The sequence below is a fragment of the Lynx canadensis genome, chromosome A3, assembly GCF_007474595.2.
Source record: "Lynx canadensis isolate LIC74 chromosome A3, mLynCan4.pri.v2, whole genome shotgun sequence".
Classification (NCBI taxonomy): domain Eukaryota; kingdom Metazoa; phylum Chordata; class Mammalia; order Carnivora; family Felidae; genus Lynx; species Lynx canadensis.
The window spans coordinates 32,469,827-32,487,828 of NC_044305.1; the positions used below are offsets into that span (position 1 = coordinate 32,469,827).

The 18,002-nt window shown below is 38.4% G+C and overlaps 1 long non-coding RNA gene across 1 annotated transcript in view; it reads left to right on the plus strand.

Annotated features, from left to right (window-relative positions):
- The first annotated feature begins 6,610 nt into the window (after window positions 1–6,610).
- The window catches only part of LOC115509673, a 242,513-nt gene continuing 231,121 nt past the window's right edge, over window positions 6,611–18,002 (plus strand). The window contains exon 1 of the long non-coding RNA XR_003967453.1: window positions 6,611–6,669. This is a non-coding gene — a long non-coding RNA (uncharacterized LOC115509673). The remainder of the gene's footprint in view (window positions 6,670–18,002) is intronic.

Below are 18,002 nucleotides of genomic sequence, written 5' to 3' on the forward strand. Positions count from 1 at the left end.
TAGAAAGGGAAAGTGTCTGAGATCAGCTTCTGCAAGGACATCTGCCAATTGGATGGAAGCCCAAGCAGAATGAAGTCAAATTAGGCCGCTCAGAGTGAACTCTCACAGTGGCAGAGCTTCTGTGCTCTTGTGTTGAAATCAGACCCAAAGAAGGGTTCGGTGGGTATGTCTGTATGGCCAGGGGACCCACAACTCCCCACTGTCGTACTGGAAGTATTTTAGGTCAATTTCTAGGGCTCTGTGTCACCTCTGATCCTGCTGTGATTGGTGAGGCCTGGTTCTAAACTTTCCTAGCCTTCTTGGAATTGGCTGAAAAAATCGCATGCTCATAAAGGAACAGACTGTTACAATCAGATTCTCCTCAGGAATTAACTTGGAATGGGTATAGTGACATTTTGATTGTGATAGATTTAACCCTTGTCTTGAGATTACGTAGATTATGTTTTTATTTATGCTAGTTATCCTTTACTCCTTCCACTTTTAAAAACCTTTCCATTCCTTTTTAGCCCTATCCCTGTTGCTTTTGGGTGAGAATCATTAGTCTTAGGTGAGAATCATTAGTCTTAGAACCAAGTTTGGAGGGCAGGATGGTCTCTCCTCCAGCCATCCTTCACCCTTGTTTGCCATGGATAGGAGGGACAACGTGCACTGTCTTAACATCTTAAGAAATAATAACCATGTTTTCTCATCTCCAAATACTCTAGATGAGAGTGAGATTATAGTACAAGAGTTTCCAGCCATTTGGCAATTCAATCCATTCTTTTCGATTTTTCTGCTTCATTGGTTCTGATTTTGTTAAAATGGTTTTCAATGGTATCAATTCAAATGTGTTCTCTTGCATGTTTTATATGTATATAAAATATACACAAACGTAAATATACACACGTAATATGTAATATGTATAAAAACATATGAAAATATGTGGTATATATTACATATGTCTAGATGATGGTATTTTCAGCTTCAGTTTAGTTGAGGACTCTGACCTTGGCAGTTCATTTGAGAAACAGAATATTCTTACATACATTCTACATTCTTACAGACCTTTTGGCTCACATTTTTCATTCTGAGAAAAAGTGTCATAACTCCATGACATGGAATCTTTTGAATCCTCAGTGACTATTCTGTAGGAATCCTTGAATCCTTTTACAGTTGGCTTTAAAAAAATGTATCAGTTTCTGAATTTTGGAGGATCGCCTTTCAAAATTGATTAAATTGTGTCATCTGTTTTTGTGCTTGTCTGGGCTGTGTGCTCGCCCTGGCATGGTTTCAACCTGTATGGCAGGTCCCAATTGCTCTGTTCATTTTTTGCATTCAAAATTGGGGTGGGGGAGGGTGAAAGTTTACAAATTTATCTGTGCTTCCACCTTCTCTTAATTTGTACTCCAATTGCTACTTTAAATTGTACCTCAAGAGGCCAAGATTATCACTAGATAATCTAAACGTTCCATGTCTTTTCCCTCAATTTTTTATTGGAGATGGAGAAATCATTTGTGCAACTCAAAGCACTTTTTAAAAGAGTGTGTTCTATTCTGCAGTCATATTAGTGTTAGATGCCACAGCCCCCAATCTGTTATAAGGCAAAAGAAACATAACCTTGCAATAAAGAATAATTTAAGTGTAGAATAAGTATGATATACATGGGCAATTACAAAGAAGTAAGATTGCTCTATTCCTCTCCTTGCCTTCTTTTTTTTTTTTTTTTTTTTTTTTTCAGGGGGCAAGTAGGGTGAGATGGATAAAATGCAAGTCTGCTTTACTCAGGTAAAATGCTTTTCCTTTTTTCTCTACTTTGTTGCCATAAGTTACAACTTTACTATATTCTTGGGGGCAGAGTTTTTGACTATCTCCCTCCTGTGCAAATTTCAAAGTGAATTTCTACCTAACTTGGGGGACCAATGCTGTAAATAAAACATCTTAGATTTTAATGTGCATACGATTCACCAGTACTGCCTCAAGGGGAATACAAGTTGATGTGTATACAGACCCCTTGGGATCATAACATAGGTTCTGTTTCAATGAAACTGTGGTGGGGCCTGAGAGTCTGAATTTCTGAGACGCTCCCAGGCGAAGCTGTTACCTCTGGCCCATGGACTACACTTTGAGTAGCAAGGCTCTGATAATTCTTTCTCAATCACAACGGCAGAAAGTTGCACTGAGTTTAGGCCCCTCTCTAAGAAGTAGCCATTAAAGGAAAAAAACAAAACCTGTGTACAGGATGGTATTTGAATACATTTCACCATATCTGAAATGATGTTCTACATATTTTTTTCAAAGGCATTCTTTTCCCCCACAAGATGACTGGCAATTTTGTGTTCCAGCCACCCTCAGACATGAAAACACTTGGTTGCTTATCTTGTAAAATCTGCTCTGCGTGCTTGCTTGGGCATGTACGCAGTCAGTTTAGTCAAATACATGTCAGTACATCTATGTGGATGGGGGAGCAGGTGCAAGCCCTTAACGTACTTTAAAAAAGTTTAACACTCAAGTCAGTCCACTGACTTGATCCTGTGTGATCTTAGTGCCAAGCGTCTGAGTTAAAAGTTTTCCCTTTGAAGGCAGCAAATAGATGTCATACATTTGAAGCATTTGTTTATACTAAAAATGATACTTGATTTTTTTTTTAAGTTCTAAGGCAGTTCATTGTATAACACCACTGAGCCTAGAGGGTGATATAAAGCTTTGCAAGCTGGTATTTGAGATTAGATTTAATGGATACTGGAATTTGTGATGCTGCAGTTGGCTTCAAATAAGGTGGTGAGGTGAATGGGCTCAGGCTAGAAAAAGCAAAAGGAAGTGATTTCCCTCTGCAGTGGGGGTTAGCAAAGAAATATCTCTGTGTTGGTGCCTCCTTTTTAGCAAAATGTCCTATGAGGGTCATCTGTTTTGCAGCCTCGTTTTTACTTTTTAGGGGACTACTATTAAGATTTCTTATAAGCAGCACAGATTTGAATATTTGTTGAAATGCTGAGATGAATGAATTCCTAATCTTCAAACACACACACACACACACATATATATATATATAAATATATATATAATACATATATAAAAATATATATAAATATATATATTATAAATATATATTTAATACTAGACACATACATATGTGTATATTTAATACTAGACACACTAATAATATGTCAACATATACTATATATATGTGCATAACATATACGTACACATATACATATATACTTTTCCCATATATCCAAAGGAAAAATCTTGATTTGCCCTTGTCTGGAGTCCATATGCTGAGTGTAGGGCACCTAGTGTTTTTGTTGTTGTTGGGTTTATCATTTCATTTATGTCTCTACATTTTGAATTGAGTTCCTCTGAGATGCTTAAGTGGTATGCCAGATGCTGACATGAACACCCACTTCAAGGCTGTGTTTGCCTTGTACCCTGGGCCCCACTCTAAGGCAGGGCCAGGAGTACATTATTGTTGTCGTGTGTTCTGATGGGGAGATCTCTCTGCAAACCACCGATTTGCTTAAAGCTTCCCTCATAAGGAGCGGGATCTCATCTGGACTGCATTTACACTGGAACCACTTGGCCACAACACTATGAGAGAATAATTATTGAACTATTTTACTGTACAACTATTTCCAAATTGTTGATTTTTTATTGATTTCAGGAGGCAAGCTAATTGCCCCATGGCAACTTGATGTGAACGTTTAATGAAGATCAGGAAACAGAGTTTATGAAAAGCTTTTGTATAGTAACTGCAAAGTTTCAAGAACTGTTTTATACTTCCTGACAGTGCTGGGCCTAGCTTAATGGTTTGTTTTTATTACTTAAGAGTGTAAACCTTGCTTTAGCCCGGTGTGTGGAAACTATACCCTCATCCCGCATTACGCATTTTCAAGTTGCTTTTTACTCACTCCTGACTTCCTTTCCTGCCATCTACAATCAGGACTTTTTCTGTTTTAATTGTCTGAAAGGGAGTTTCTATCTTTGCACGCTGAGAATCTTAACACGCGCACACACTCATGAAGTTAAGTGTCTGTATTGTTTCACTTTGTTTTGGGTGGAGTTTCTTTTCGGCACTTGGTTGCTAGACAACCAAGCAGACAAAAGTTAAAGATTGAAAAGGCATTTTTAAAGATGTCGAATCTTGGCGGCTGAAGTATTTTATCTTTGTCTTAATATGGAAGGCTTAGTTTTCTTACGAGGTTACCCTTCCTTTTGTTGGGTAGAAGGCTGGTATCAGATTTTTTGAAGTCAAGCTCTTTAGGTATTATCTGTTTGAGAACTTTCTAAAGGTTTCCCCTTTGCTGGAACACACTTCCCACCTGAATGGACAAGAAAAAGACAGCTCAGTTTCCAAGGGTGTGTTTTAAATCATTAATAAAGTTGAACTTGAGCACTCAGCCACTTCGATTTTTGTGAGGCAAAGAGGTAGAGAAGAGATCACTTTTTGAGGCAACATTCAGAAACTCAAGACTGGTTTGTGGAGAACACTGGCTCTGAGAAGCTGCTTTTGCTTTTTCGGTGGATCTATTGGAAGTGTTTTTAAAAAATTCTTAAAAGCCTAATTTTAAATCAAAGTCATTTAAATTGCTCATTTCAGTAAGATGTTTCAGGAGCGTGTTATAAATACATGATCTTTATACATCTGCCAAGTTGGACGTGTGTTCACAAGTTCGTCTTGCATGTGTACACAATTTGTAGCTGACGTGCTTTCCTCATTCTGGGTCTGCCCCTTTCCCTTGTTCATCCTCTGAGATGCTGCCTTTCTGTCTCTCCTCTTCACAGGGTTCCCTATGCTGGAATTCAGTCAAATCCATGGAAAACTTTACCAACTTTACTGATTCATTTACAGGCAGGATTTCCTGGCATGGGGATCAAACAGGGAGTCCTGAAGTTTGTTCATCATAGCCTGTCTTGGAAACGAGGATCTTCTGAAGCCTGTCTGGCCTGTACATATAAATTTGACAAAATGTTCTCCTATAAAGAAACCTTACTACTGACTTAAAAATTGCTCAATCACTTGGTTTAACCAGTAAAGCTACAAGTCCTCACCAGCACATGAGTATTGTCAATATTATAAGGCACAATACTTAAAGACCAAAGCCCTGAAATGAATCAGGTTTCAAACCTCATGACAATCAATAGGTGAGCTACAAAGAAATAGGAAAATAGCCCCAGGAGAAGATTCTAGTATTTTCTAATCTCCTAGGATTAAGTGCGTGTTTGCTGCCTGAAGATAGCTTGGCTGAATAAAAGAAAATGGAGAACAATGGAGAACTTTGGGGTTATTCGTGGTTTAAAAAATTTACATATTTGTGCATATATATGTGTATATATATATAAGATCAATTATATATATATATAAGATCAATTATATATATGTGTGTGTGTATATATATATATATATATATATAGTCAATTGGTCAATGCAGCTTTCATGAGCAGAAGAGTGATTTTTAAATACTATCATAGCATAATAACTCCTTGGTGATGTTACGGAACATTTTGCCTGTGTGGAGAAGGGCTTAGAAGTTACTTTTGATGGCTCCCTTTTTATATACCTGGGAAGAAAGAACAGTTTTTCAGCTGAGGAATTCTATTTTTTAAAAATGTTTATTTATATATTTTTGAGAAACAGAACATAGGGGAGGGGCAGAGAGAGAGGGAGACAGAGAATCTGAAGCAGGCTCCGCACTGTCAGCACAGAGCCTGACATAGGGCTCGAAGTCACTCAGATGGCAACCTGAGCCTAACTTGAATGCTTAACTGACTGAACCACCAGGCCCTCCAACCTGAAGAATTCTAGAATCCATTTACAACAACAGCAACCCTAAAGAAAATATAACTCTGCCTTGTTGGGGAAGGTTATTGTTATATAATATAATGACATATATAATATGGAAGTGAGCTCCAGATCCTCTCTCTCTTTTGTGAGCACTTTTCTTGCCTGAATATTACTTTCACTGATGAGGCCAGGTTGAGGTCTGGATGTCAGAAGGATACTTCCTTTGTGCTTTTATTTAAAATTTTTTTTCAATGTTTACTTATTTTTGAGAGATAGAGACAGAGCATAAGTGGGGGGTGGGGGGAGGAGGAGGGAGGCAGAGACAGAGAGAGACACAGAATCCAAAGCAGGCTCCAGGCTCCAAGCTGTCAGCACAGACAAATTCACAAACCAGAGATCATGTCCTGAGCAGAAATCGGATGCTCAACTGACTGAGCCACCCAGGTGCCCCTCTTTGTGCTTTTGTTTAACCTCACCCCTTTATATACTTGTGGGTTCACTAACGTAATTTTAAGGACACAGTGTGAAGGAGTAGAGGGAGTGTTGATAGACATTACTAAAGCATAATGAAGTGCATTCTCATAGCATGGTTCTCAGTGTCCCAAACAGTTCCCATTCTCAGAACCATTAATGTTAGAGGACACTGAAACTGTAACACTGCTGTTCATCTTAGGGATATTAATTAAGGAACTTCCAGGGATGGGGACAAGTCCATGTATTACATGCCATTTCCAGGAAGTTCAGGGGGATGGCGATGTTTCAGCCCCATTGGTGTAAAAATAAGAACCTCCCTCCATGGCAGCTGTTGCCAAAACATAACTCTCAGGAAGGCGCTTGCCTTAGTAGATCTGTGAGGCTTTGACCTCTGGGTCCCAAAGGAGTTGGGACTTACAAGGCTGTCAGGCGATGAGGTAAGGTAAATGGTGGTCCTTCTCTGGCAGAAGTACAAATTGGTACTTTTTAAAAATTATTTTTTAATGTTTATTTAATTTTTACAGAGAGAGAGAGAGACAGAGCATGAGTGGGGGAGGGGCAGAGACAGAGAGAGGGAGACACAGAATCCGAAGCAGGCTCCAGGCTCTGAGCTGTCAGCACAGAACCCAAAGCAGGGCTCGAACTCACAGACTGCAAGATTGTGACCTGAGCCGAAGTCGGATGCTCAATCGACTGAGCTACCCAGGCGCCTCACAAATTGGTACTTTTAATTTGGTACCTATCACTTACCCAATCCTCAAAAAACCAATTAGAATTTTCCTATAGTTCTATTTTACATTCAGCTCTCTTTCTCTCTCCCTTCCTCTGGGTATCAGGACCTTCCATGGAGATAAGGAAATATGTTAGGTAAAGAGGAGCTGGAAAAGTCAACCTGATTGGAGAGGGAGAGGGATTTGGTCCTATGTCATCACAAACTTGAGAGTTTGTTGAACACAACTGAAACTGTGCTGAAAGTCTCTTCTAAGATGCCAACTTGGAGAAGGCACAAAATCCCATTGTTATTTTTCATTTCCATGGTGACGGGCTTGAGTTTTGGGAGAGGAGTAACTCCACAGACTTACCTTGTGGAAAATGCTTGTTGGGGGCGGGGGAGATATTGTTCTTCTCCTATTCACAACCCAGCTTCTGAGATGCTGGGGAGAAGGGCCGCTCCAGAGGGTGGGGGTGTGGTGGTGGGGCAGGGAGCAGGCAGCCAGTTGGCCTTCCTCAGAGTGTAAGCACAGAGCAAAGTGCTCTGCTTTGCAGCCAGAAACAGTGATTCATTTGATTTTAATTTTGACGTTAGCATTTTTCTCATGACTCATTTGATAATTTCATATGGAATTTAAAAGGCTGAAACAGTTATTTACTTTTTAGGAACTTAAAACATTCACTGGGTAGAACACAGTATTATCCTCTGAAACAGAAGATGCCCTTAAGACTTCATTAAAAAAAAAAAAAGAGGGGGCATTACTCCCATCTTTCCCCTCCCAGCTCCAACATAAGTCTCTACCGTAGATGATCTTCTCACTAATGTTGACCGACTGTCAGACTGTCAGGCAGCCTGTTTCATCTTAATGTTTTCCTTATCTTGACTTCCTTTCATCACCATATAGGATATTTGCTGTAGGTATTTTTAAAAAGATGTTTCCTTATCACATTGAAGAAATTCTCCTCTATTTCTGTGTTTTGAGAGCTTTTAACACGCATGAAAAATGCATTTTACGCTTCAATGGCTGTGATCAATGATTTTTCTGTTTTAGTCTGTTAATATGGTACATTACATTGATTTATTTTCAAATATTCAGTCAGCCTTGTATCACTGAAATAATCCCTACTTGGTCATGGCACAATAGTTTTTATACATTGCTGAATTCTATCTGCTAATGTATTATTAAAAATTTGTGCATTCATATTCATGAGGGATATTGGTCTACAGTGGGTTTTTTCGGTACTATTTTTGTCTGGTTTTGTTATAAGGATAATACTGGCTTCATGGAATGAATTAGAAAGCGTTCCTTCTTGAATTTTCTGGAAGAGATTGTATAAATTTGGCTTTAAGTATTTGAGCATTGGTAGAATTCTTCAGTGAACATCTGGGTTGAAGATTTCTGCAGAGATTTTTAATTATGAATTCAATTTCAATTTTTAAAATAGTTCTAGGGTTATTCAAATTACCTATTATATATTAGATGATTTATGATAGTTTGTGCTTCTGAGGAATTGGTTCACTTTATTTACATTTTCAAATATATGTGTAGAGATGTTTGTAATATTCCCTTATTCTTTTGGTGTCTGCAGGGTCTATAGTGGTATCTTGTTCTACTGTAGATAATATTAGTTATGCCTTTTCTCTTTTTTCTTTGTCAGTCTTGCTAGAGGTTTGTAGATTTATATTCAAAGAACCAGACTTTCTGCTCATTGATTCTCTAATTTTTTCCTGTTTTCAATTTCATTAATTTCTATTCTTTGTTATTTCCTTCTTTCTTATTTGGGTTTATTTTTGCTCTTCATTTTCTGTGCTCCTGAGGTGAGAGCTTAGTTCCTTTACTGATTCAAGACTTTTCCTCTTCATGAAAGCAATCTAGTACTACGATATTTCCCTCTCAACACTACTTTATCTATGTCTTGCAAATTTTGATATATTTTCATTTTCAGGGGTTTTTTTTTGTTGTTGTTTTTTTGTTTTTTTTGCCAGTGAGAATTTCCCTTTGACTCAGCGTTTATTTAGAAGTGTTGTTTAGTTTCCAAGGTTTAAAATATTTTCTTTCTGCCTTCCGAATGCTGTTGATTTCTAGTTTGATTACATTGTGGTCAGAGAACATACTCTATACAATTTCAAATCTTTTAAATTTGTGGCCATTTGTTCTGTGGACAAGTTTGGTCTATCTTGGTATATATCATGTGAAGAATTGAAGATGATGTGATTTCTGCTGTTGTGTGGAGTGTTCTGTGAATGACTTCAGAATTTGTTGGTTGATAATGTTGTTGGATTTTCTAAATCCTTGCTGACTTTCTGTCTTTTTATTCTATAAATTACTGATACAGGGGTGTTGAAGTATTCAGCTATAACAGTGGATTTTTCGATATTTCCTTTTAGTTCTATCAATTTTTGCTTTAAATATGCATGCACATAAAATATACAGCATCATATTATCTTTTTTTTTTCATCTTTTTACTTTCAACCTACCTAAATCTTTATATTTGAAGTTACTTTCTTGTAGGCAGCACATAGTTGGGTCATATTTCTCAATCCACTCTGCAAACCCTTGTCTTTTAATTGCTACGACGTCTTTTTAATGACATGTAATACATGGTTGATAATTGCCTAAGTCTTCCTTTTTATTATTTCTCTTTGCTCTCATTGCCTTTTATTTTCTTTCTCCTGCCTGTCTTGAACATTTTTTAGAATTCTATTTTATCTACAGTTTGTGTGTGTGTGTGTGCATCTCTTTGTAAAAGGCATTTTTGGTATATAACTCTGTACTACAGAAACTAAAGTGAAGAAATCTTACCTCCCCTCAGGTGCCTTTACCCATCTCCGCTGAGAACATGGGTGTCCCAAATAATTTCTCTGCATTCATTGCCAACCACATTAGACAAGGTTACAATTTTTGCTTCAATCATTAAAACGTAATTTAGAAAAGTCAGGAAGAGAAGGACAGTTGATTGTGCTTAACCCATATATCTGTTCCTCCTGTGGACCTTTTTCATTGCTGACATCCCAGGAGTCCTTTAATCACTACGTGGGTTCACAGCTGCAGCCTGGGAGGCGGCTGGATGCGCATGCGCACTGAGAATGGCGCGCAGCGCCCTAGAGAGCAGGAGGCCAATAGAGTTCTCGGCCACGCCACGGCCGCGGCTGCGGCAGCAGCAGCAGCAGCATGGCGGCAGGCAACTCCGTGGCGGGCGGCCTGGCGGCTTGGGCCGCATTCCCCGTCCCTGTGGTGGTTTGAGCCACTCTTTAGCTACTCTTTTAAGGTAGGTTGGCTGGCAACAAATTCTTGTAGGTTTTCTTCACCTGAGAATGTGTTGGTTTCACCTTTATTCTTGAAGGATCCTGTCAACTGGGTATAGGATTCTGGGTTGATTTTTTTTTCCAGCTCTTAAAAAACATTGTGCTATTTTCCTTGCCTTCTGTGGTTTCTGGGGACAGATGCTCTGCTCTTTGAATTGTTTTTTACGTCTAAAAGCAATGTGTCATTTTTCTTAGGCTGCTTTTGATATTTTCTTTGTCTTTAGTTTTCAAAATTTTGACTATGGTGTGTCTTGTTAATAGATTTCTTTGGCTTTTTAAGTTTATTCTGCTTGAATCTGTAGGCTGCCCCTGCCCCTGCTACTTGGCCTTTTTTTTTTTTTTTTTTCCAAAATTTAGGAGATTTTTTTGCTGTATTTATTTTTTCAGTCTTCTTTCCTCTTTCTAGGGCTTTGATGACAAGGTCTTTTGTTGCAGTTCACATATCCCTGAGACTGTCCATTTCTTTTAGTCTGTGTATACTCTTGTGCTTGGATTGAGTAATTTCGATTATGTTTAGGTTCACTGATTCTCTCCTCTGCCTTGTTCATTCTGGTGTCAAGCCCATCTGTGTAGTTTTTTTTATATCAATTATTTTGTTTTTTAGTTCTAAAATTTCCATTTGGTTTTTCCTTATATCTTCTGTTTCTTTGCCAGGACTTTCTGTGTATTAATTTATTTTAAGTATGTTTGTAACTATTCTGAGCAGTTTTATTAAGCCTGCTTTAAAATCCTTGTGAGATAATTCCAATGTATGTGTATCATCTTGGGGCAATCTTATGATTGTCTTTTTCTCATTTAGTATGAGTTCTTCCTGGTTCTTGGTATAACAAATGATTTTTTTATTGAAACCTGGACAGTTTGGGTTATTAGCAGATTCTAGGTCTTATTTAAATCTTGTGTAGCAGTCCTCCTCTGATAGTGTTCTGGTGGGTGAAGTAGGGTTGCCACCTCCTGCTGCCAGGTGCAGGTGGAAGTCCAGGTGCTCCACTCTGCCTCCATTGACACCCAGGGAGTAAGGGACTTCTTGATGGAATTTCAGGGTCCCCTTATGGCTTCCACTGACACTTATGAGTTGGAGTATTCTTGTTACACTGAATACTGGTGAAAATTTACTCTCCATTAGGCTTCTTTTGACATACTCCCAAGGAAGAGAGAATTGAGGCACCTTGTTACAGCCTGCCAAGGGTGCCTGTGTAGCTAGGTTCTCCATGTGGCTTTTGCTGTCAGAGGTAGGGGTTGGGCTGCAGTTCTTTTCTGTGTTGTTTGGCTGGAGTAGACTTTGTGTTATCTAAACGTTTTTGTATTTCTGGAGTAGACTTTGTATTATCTAAACGTTTTTGTATTTTCCTGGTTCTTTGGCCAGAGAGGGCAGGCTTTCCTTTGGGCTGCTTCTTCCTCCCCTTCCTTCCTCCCTCACTCCCTCTCTCTTTCTCTTCCTGCCTCTCTCTTTCTTTTTTCCTTTTGTCTATGACCATAGGGTGCCAGTTCTACAGTCTACTCTGGAATATATGAAGCAGAAAAAAGCCCCAGAGAACTCACTACCTATGTTCTTCTGGCCCAAGGTCCCTAGATGGACTGCCTTCCTCTAATTAACCTTTCAGATATGCTTGTGTTTGTTTTATATATAACATCCGGGGTTTTTAGTAGAACTTAGCAGGAGGAATAGGGAAAAGTACGTCTGCTCCATCTTCTTGGAAACAAATACCAGCAGGTAAGTTTCATTCAATCTTTAAATGCCCTCACAAATTTGCAGATCAAAGGTGATAAATTATTTCAATTTTCTGAGGGAAAAATTGAGACACTTAGAGGTAATTTACCTGATCAAAGTTGCTTAGAAATGTGGCCTTGGCTTGAAGTAAAATCTTGGAATTTTAACAGTTATTATTTTGCTTTTCCTTTTTCTTTCTATGTTTGTTAGAAAGAAAAATCTGGGTGTAGGGGTGGTGAGAGTGGGGAAGGAAGGAATAGTTACTAAAGAGAAGACTAAAGGATACTTACTTGTTCATAAGCAGCAACTGTTTAGAATTATAAAACTAGGACTTTTTAGGTGGATTTTAATTGACCTATGAAATGTTGTTAATTTCCACAGATTGACTCCATGATCTTCATAGTTACTCATTTATGTCTCATTTGTAAATGAATGGCTTCAATTATTTATACCGTGTCCTGAAACTCAAGTGGCAAGGTACATATTTAGTAATCACTGCCACCTCCTTAATTAAAAATTTGCATAGACATGGGAAGGATGGGGAAAATTTTCATCACTTTGCAGTGATGAAAGCATGTATAAAACTTGCATCTGAATACTTTTGGTCCTGTAAATTCTCTAGATTGCTTAGTATTTCAAAGAAGATTTTATTTTGGAATGCTATCTTAAAGCCCATTATTTAGAGTTCCTGAAAAGTTTCCAATGCTGTAAAGGCAACAATGAGCTCAGAGAATTAACTTCCCCAAGCAAATTTTCCTAATTCTAATATGTTTCCTAATAGAGCATTCACAGCTTCCTCTTTTCCTATTTTAGTCTTGATCAGTAACACCACTCTTCAGAATTCCTGAGTCTGAAATTAAGAAGGGATAGGAAATGGGGAAGACCTTTTAGAAACTAGTGAACTGACCTATCTGCTTGATCCTTTTGTGGCCATTTTAGTTCAGCCAATTCTTAGGAGTTCAGACCTGGCATATATTCTAGGAAGAGGGTGAGCAAAACTGTGTAAATTCTTGAGAAGAATGTGGGGCACAACAGAGGGCAGTTGGGAGGGTAGAACGAAGTAAGGGTATAGTCATTACTATGGAAAATTATCCTTGCTTCTGAGTCAAGAGTTATGACAGTTCTGGTTTTACGAAGGAATTTGGGGTTCCATTTAAACTACCTACTAAAAAAAAAATAAACTACCTACTATTCAGGAATCTCCTGGAGTGCCTCTGTCTTCCATCCAGTCTCCCGGTCTTCCCATAGAGCTCGGTGGGAAAAATGTCTCTGAATGTAGCAACTTCTAGGATTTTGTGGAAATTTTAGCTGTAGGGATTTTTCCCCCCTAAATTGTTTATAGTATGTTCCAGCCTCTCAGCTCTAGAACCACCTCCACTGAGGCTTTCAAATTTGTCTCAACTTTGGTTCAAGATGCTTTTTTGTTACTTTAATTGTCAGGGAAGGCAGTGAGCCTTGCTCCCTACACTTTCTTTGTTGGAGGGGATAGGCTGATTGCTGCTTGGAGAAGGGAAAAGTGGCTGATAAGATCTGTCTCCTGCTTTCTCTTTTCATTTTCCATGCTATACTTCTCTCATGAAAAAAGACAGCCACACATAAACTACTTGGACATAGAGGAACCCATGAACTTGGCTGGAGGCAGGCTTAGAGTTTAGGGGCAGCTGAAAAATCTGTTACAAATTTGCAGTCATTTCCATGAGACTAATTGTCACTTCCAGAAATCAGACCAGAAGGAATAAATATGTGTTTTTCCCTGGTAAGGGAAGGGGAATGAGGAATTGGGGATTGGGGATTAGCCCTTTCACAGGAAATGACTGGGCCCCTAAAGATCATCTGAGGTCTGCTACCCAGCAGAAAAATGAGATAGGTGGACCATGTAGAGTTTATGTTGGCCACTGGCATTGCCTGCTGTAAAGGTGGTTATTCTTTGTAATACCAGAAAAATTGCTTTGTTAGGGTATCAGAGGTCAAAAGTCTGTTTTGCTTTTTTTTTTTTTAATGTTTTACAGTCTTCCATTTGAAGTTTTTCTTCTCAAGATAATGGTTTCTCTTAAGACCTATCATTCTTGGTGAATGTGTAGAATTCCAGAAGAATCTGTGTCTTTGCTCCCTCTCTAGAACACAAAGCTAGTGCTACAAACAGTAAGAATGAATATTTTCTAATTAGAGAATATTATGTGAACAAGAGTATCTTATATCAACATTCATTTCTGTATCTCAGTTTAAATTTGGATACTTTGTGTCATTTTTAATTTTTTTTCACATGCCACTTATCCTTGTTCCATACCAGAGGCCGTGCTAAGAAGTTTGCAAAGAATAATGCAGTTTACTTCTAAGCTCAAATATTTAGTGATCTTTGTATATAATACTTCTAATTGCAAAATTTTGTGCACCTGGAAAGGAGATCCGTGTTTCTAAATATTGATGTTTCAATAGGGTTATTGAGCTTATCTCTTACACATGTTCTCAAGGAAAGACAACTTCTGTAACTTTTCAGTTTCAAAGTACAAGTGTTCTATCATTTATTCATTTTTAGATTTCAATCTATTGTTTTATTTTTTATATATATTTGTAAAAGTTTATTTTTGACAGAGAGAGGAGAGAGGAGAGAGGAGAGAGAGAGAAAGAGAAAGAGAAAGAAAGAAAGAAAAGAAAGAAAGAAAGAAAAAGAAAGAGAGAGAGAGTACAAGCAGGGGAGGGGCAGAGAGAGACAGAGACAGAGGATTGAAGTGGGCTCTACACTGAGATTGGAGAGTCCGATATGGGGCTTGAACTCACTAATGGAGAGATCATGACCTGAACTGAAGTCAGAGGCTTAACCAACTGAGCCACCCAGGCGCCCCTATAATTTTTTTTAAAGTTTATTTTGTGTGTGTGAGAGAGGGTGTGCTTGCATGAGTGGGGAAGGGGCAGAGAGAGAGGGAGAGAGGGAATCCCAAGCAGTCTCCACACTGTCAGTGCAGAGCCCAACACAGGGCTTAGTCCCACAAACCACGAGACCATGACCTGAGCCAAAATCAAGAATTGGCCGCTTAACTGAATGAGCCACCTAGGTGCCCCTAATGAGTGTTTTAAATAATAGTGAAAGGCTCAGAAGTTGAGAGTTGTGTCTGAAGAGGAGTAATGGATTACAAAGATCTGTTAACTGGCTGTGTATCATTTTCCCAGCTTTTGGCAGATACTCTTCAAAATTTAACAGATATTGTAGGATACATTTTGGGCACTGAGTAATATTGTAGGCCCTGTGAATTCAATGGTGGATGAAAGCTTACAGGCCCTTCCCTATCTAGTCCACATGCCCACTATTCCTTTGTACTCAAAGTGCAGGCTACCAGTGTTACCTGGGATACTAGAAATGCAGAATCTTAGACTTCATTCAAAATTTTCTGAACCAGAATCTGCATTTTACCAAGATTCTCAGAGTTTTCATGTGGACATGAAATCCTGAGAAGTTTGCTAGTGGTCAATTGAAGAATTCAGGCTGTAGCCAACCATTGTGTGCCATTCCTTGGACCACAGGAATTGGCTCAGAAATGGGTATCTTTTCAAGGAGATGATGGTAAAGGAAGTTCTTTTTTCTGTACAGAGAGACAGAGGAAGGAATAGTCCCTTTCTCCCTCTGTCTACTATGCTGTTGAGGTACAATTCCTGAAACTGCTGCAGCCTGTTGATGAATGTGAGGATGGGCAGAGACAAGAGTATCACAGAAACATGGAGCAGAACCCTGATTGAACCATATTTGATCCCCATCCTCCCCTTGGGCCTTGTCAGTTATGGAAGCCAATATATCCTCTAACATCCTAACTGATTCACTCAAAGAGGCTATATTCTAGAGCCTTAGTGGAAAGGCCCATATGTCAGAAAACAACATATACCAGAATAGGTAAACTTGGTCAGCAGCATGTCAGTCCCTAGTGCTGCCTGCCAAGGGGGATAAATGAGACACAGTTTTGGGAAATCTCTGGGCTTGGAACCAATTTGGGAGGCAAGGTGGAGGAGTGAAACTACATGTTTTGCTGATAGAGGAGAGTGGTGAGTCATAGAGATATACAGATGCTTGGGGTTGTTGTGAAAGAGAAGGGAGAAGTCCTTGGATTCCTGAAATGGGATCTGTGAGGTGGCCTCAGGCAGAATCAGTCTTCTCTGCTCATTTTGCCACCTTCAATTGCTCTCACCTTCTTTCTACCACCACCTAAGGCAAATCAGTGGCTTTCTCTACCTTCTGTTCAGTGCCCTCTCCCTTCTCACCTTTCCTACTTCCCCTCCCACCTCATCTAGTGGCACTTTTTCCAAATCCAATAGGGTTGTGAGGCTACAGTGAGTCCTTGATGTTTGTTTTTTAGGAGGGCTTCCTTAGCATGACTTATCCTAGCATAAGTCCAATAAAGGGGAGGGATATTGGGTGTGGATTCCCACCTTCACTCACACAAATACCTCCATTGTCAACCCAGAGGACATCCCCTGGGCATATGAAATAATTATAACTATGACAATTGATGGAGCATTTATATTCCAGGCTCTGTGTTATATATTTGAAATGCCATATCTGAATCACTGAGGAACAGAGGAATAAGGCATGAAACAAAGAAAACAAAAAAGCAAAGTGGCATGTAAATGAAACCATATCAATAACTACACTAAATGTGAATGAGTTAAAAATTCTAGTCAAAGGCAGAGATTGTCAGACGGGATAAAACTTTAAGCTCCAGCTGTATGCTATCTATAAGGCATTTTTTATCCATATAGGTAAAAATCAAAAAGCATGGCAGTGATACACCATGTAAATGATAACCTTATTATCATAAAAAATAGAACTTAAGATCACATGTGTTACTAGAGACCAAGAGGGGCATTTTTTAATGTAAAAGGGCCCATTATCAGGAAGATATAACACTTATCTAAGAGTAAACACTTAATAACAGATCCCCAAAATATGTGAAGCAAAAATAGAAAAAATTGGAAGAAAAAATGGCCAGTAATAATAGTTGGAAACTTCAATACCCTATGCTCAATAATTTGTAAAGTGGTATTATATATGACAGGAAAACTTACAAACATGCAGAAGACTTAAATAACACTATCATCCCTGTGGGATACTTCACCCAGCAGTAGCACACATGGAACATTCTCCAGGGTAGACCATATGTTAGGCCATAAACAAGGCTCACTAAATTTAAAATGATTGAAATCATACAGTTACATCCTCAGACCATAACACAATTAGAAATCAACAACAGAAACAAATTTAGGAAATCCCCTATTTGAAATTAACATATTTCAAATAATCCATGTGTCAAAAAGAAATCATATGGAAATCAAAGTATTTTAAACTGAATAAAAACCAAAGCATGGCAAATCAAGATTTGTGGCGTACTGCAAAAGCAGATTAAAGAGAAGCAGGTTAAAGAGATTTAAAGCTTTAAACACCTACCTTTGAAGATAGAGCTCAAATCAATAAGCTAGCTTTTTGTCTTAAGAAATAGGAAGAGAAGAACAAATTAAATGCAAATCAAGCAGAATGATGGAAACAATAAAGATTGAAGTGGAAATCAATGAATGGAAAACAGAAAAGCAGTAGAGAGTATTAATGGAGACAAACATTGAATAATCAACAAAATTGACAATCAGTTAGCTAGTGTGACAAAAAAAAAGACACAGTCAAAACCAGGAAGAGGGGAATATTATTAGTGCTAACCCTGAGAATTTAAAGGGCTTATAAGGGAATATTATGAAGAATTTGATGTCAACAAATTGGCCAATTTAGCAAACCAAATGCAGCAACATATATAAAGGATTATAATCCACTGGCAGCACAGAGCCTGAAGCCTGCTTCAGGTTCTGTGTCTCTCTCTGCCCCTCCCCTGCTCATGCTCTCTCTCTCTCTCAAAAATAAACACTAAAATAAATTTGTAAATATAAATTAAAAAACTTATAGAAGAAAACATAAGGGGAAATGTTCATGACCTTGGGCTAGGCAAATGATTCTTAGATATGAAACCAAAATTAAGATCCATAAAATAAAAATTTCATAAAGTGGACTTAAT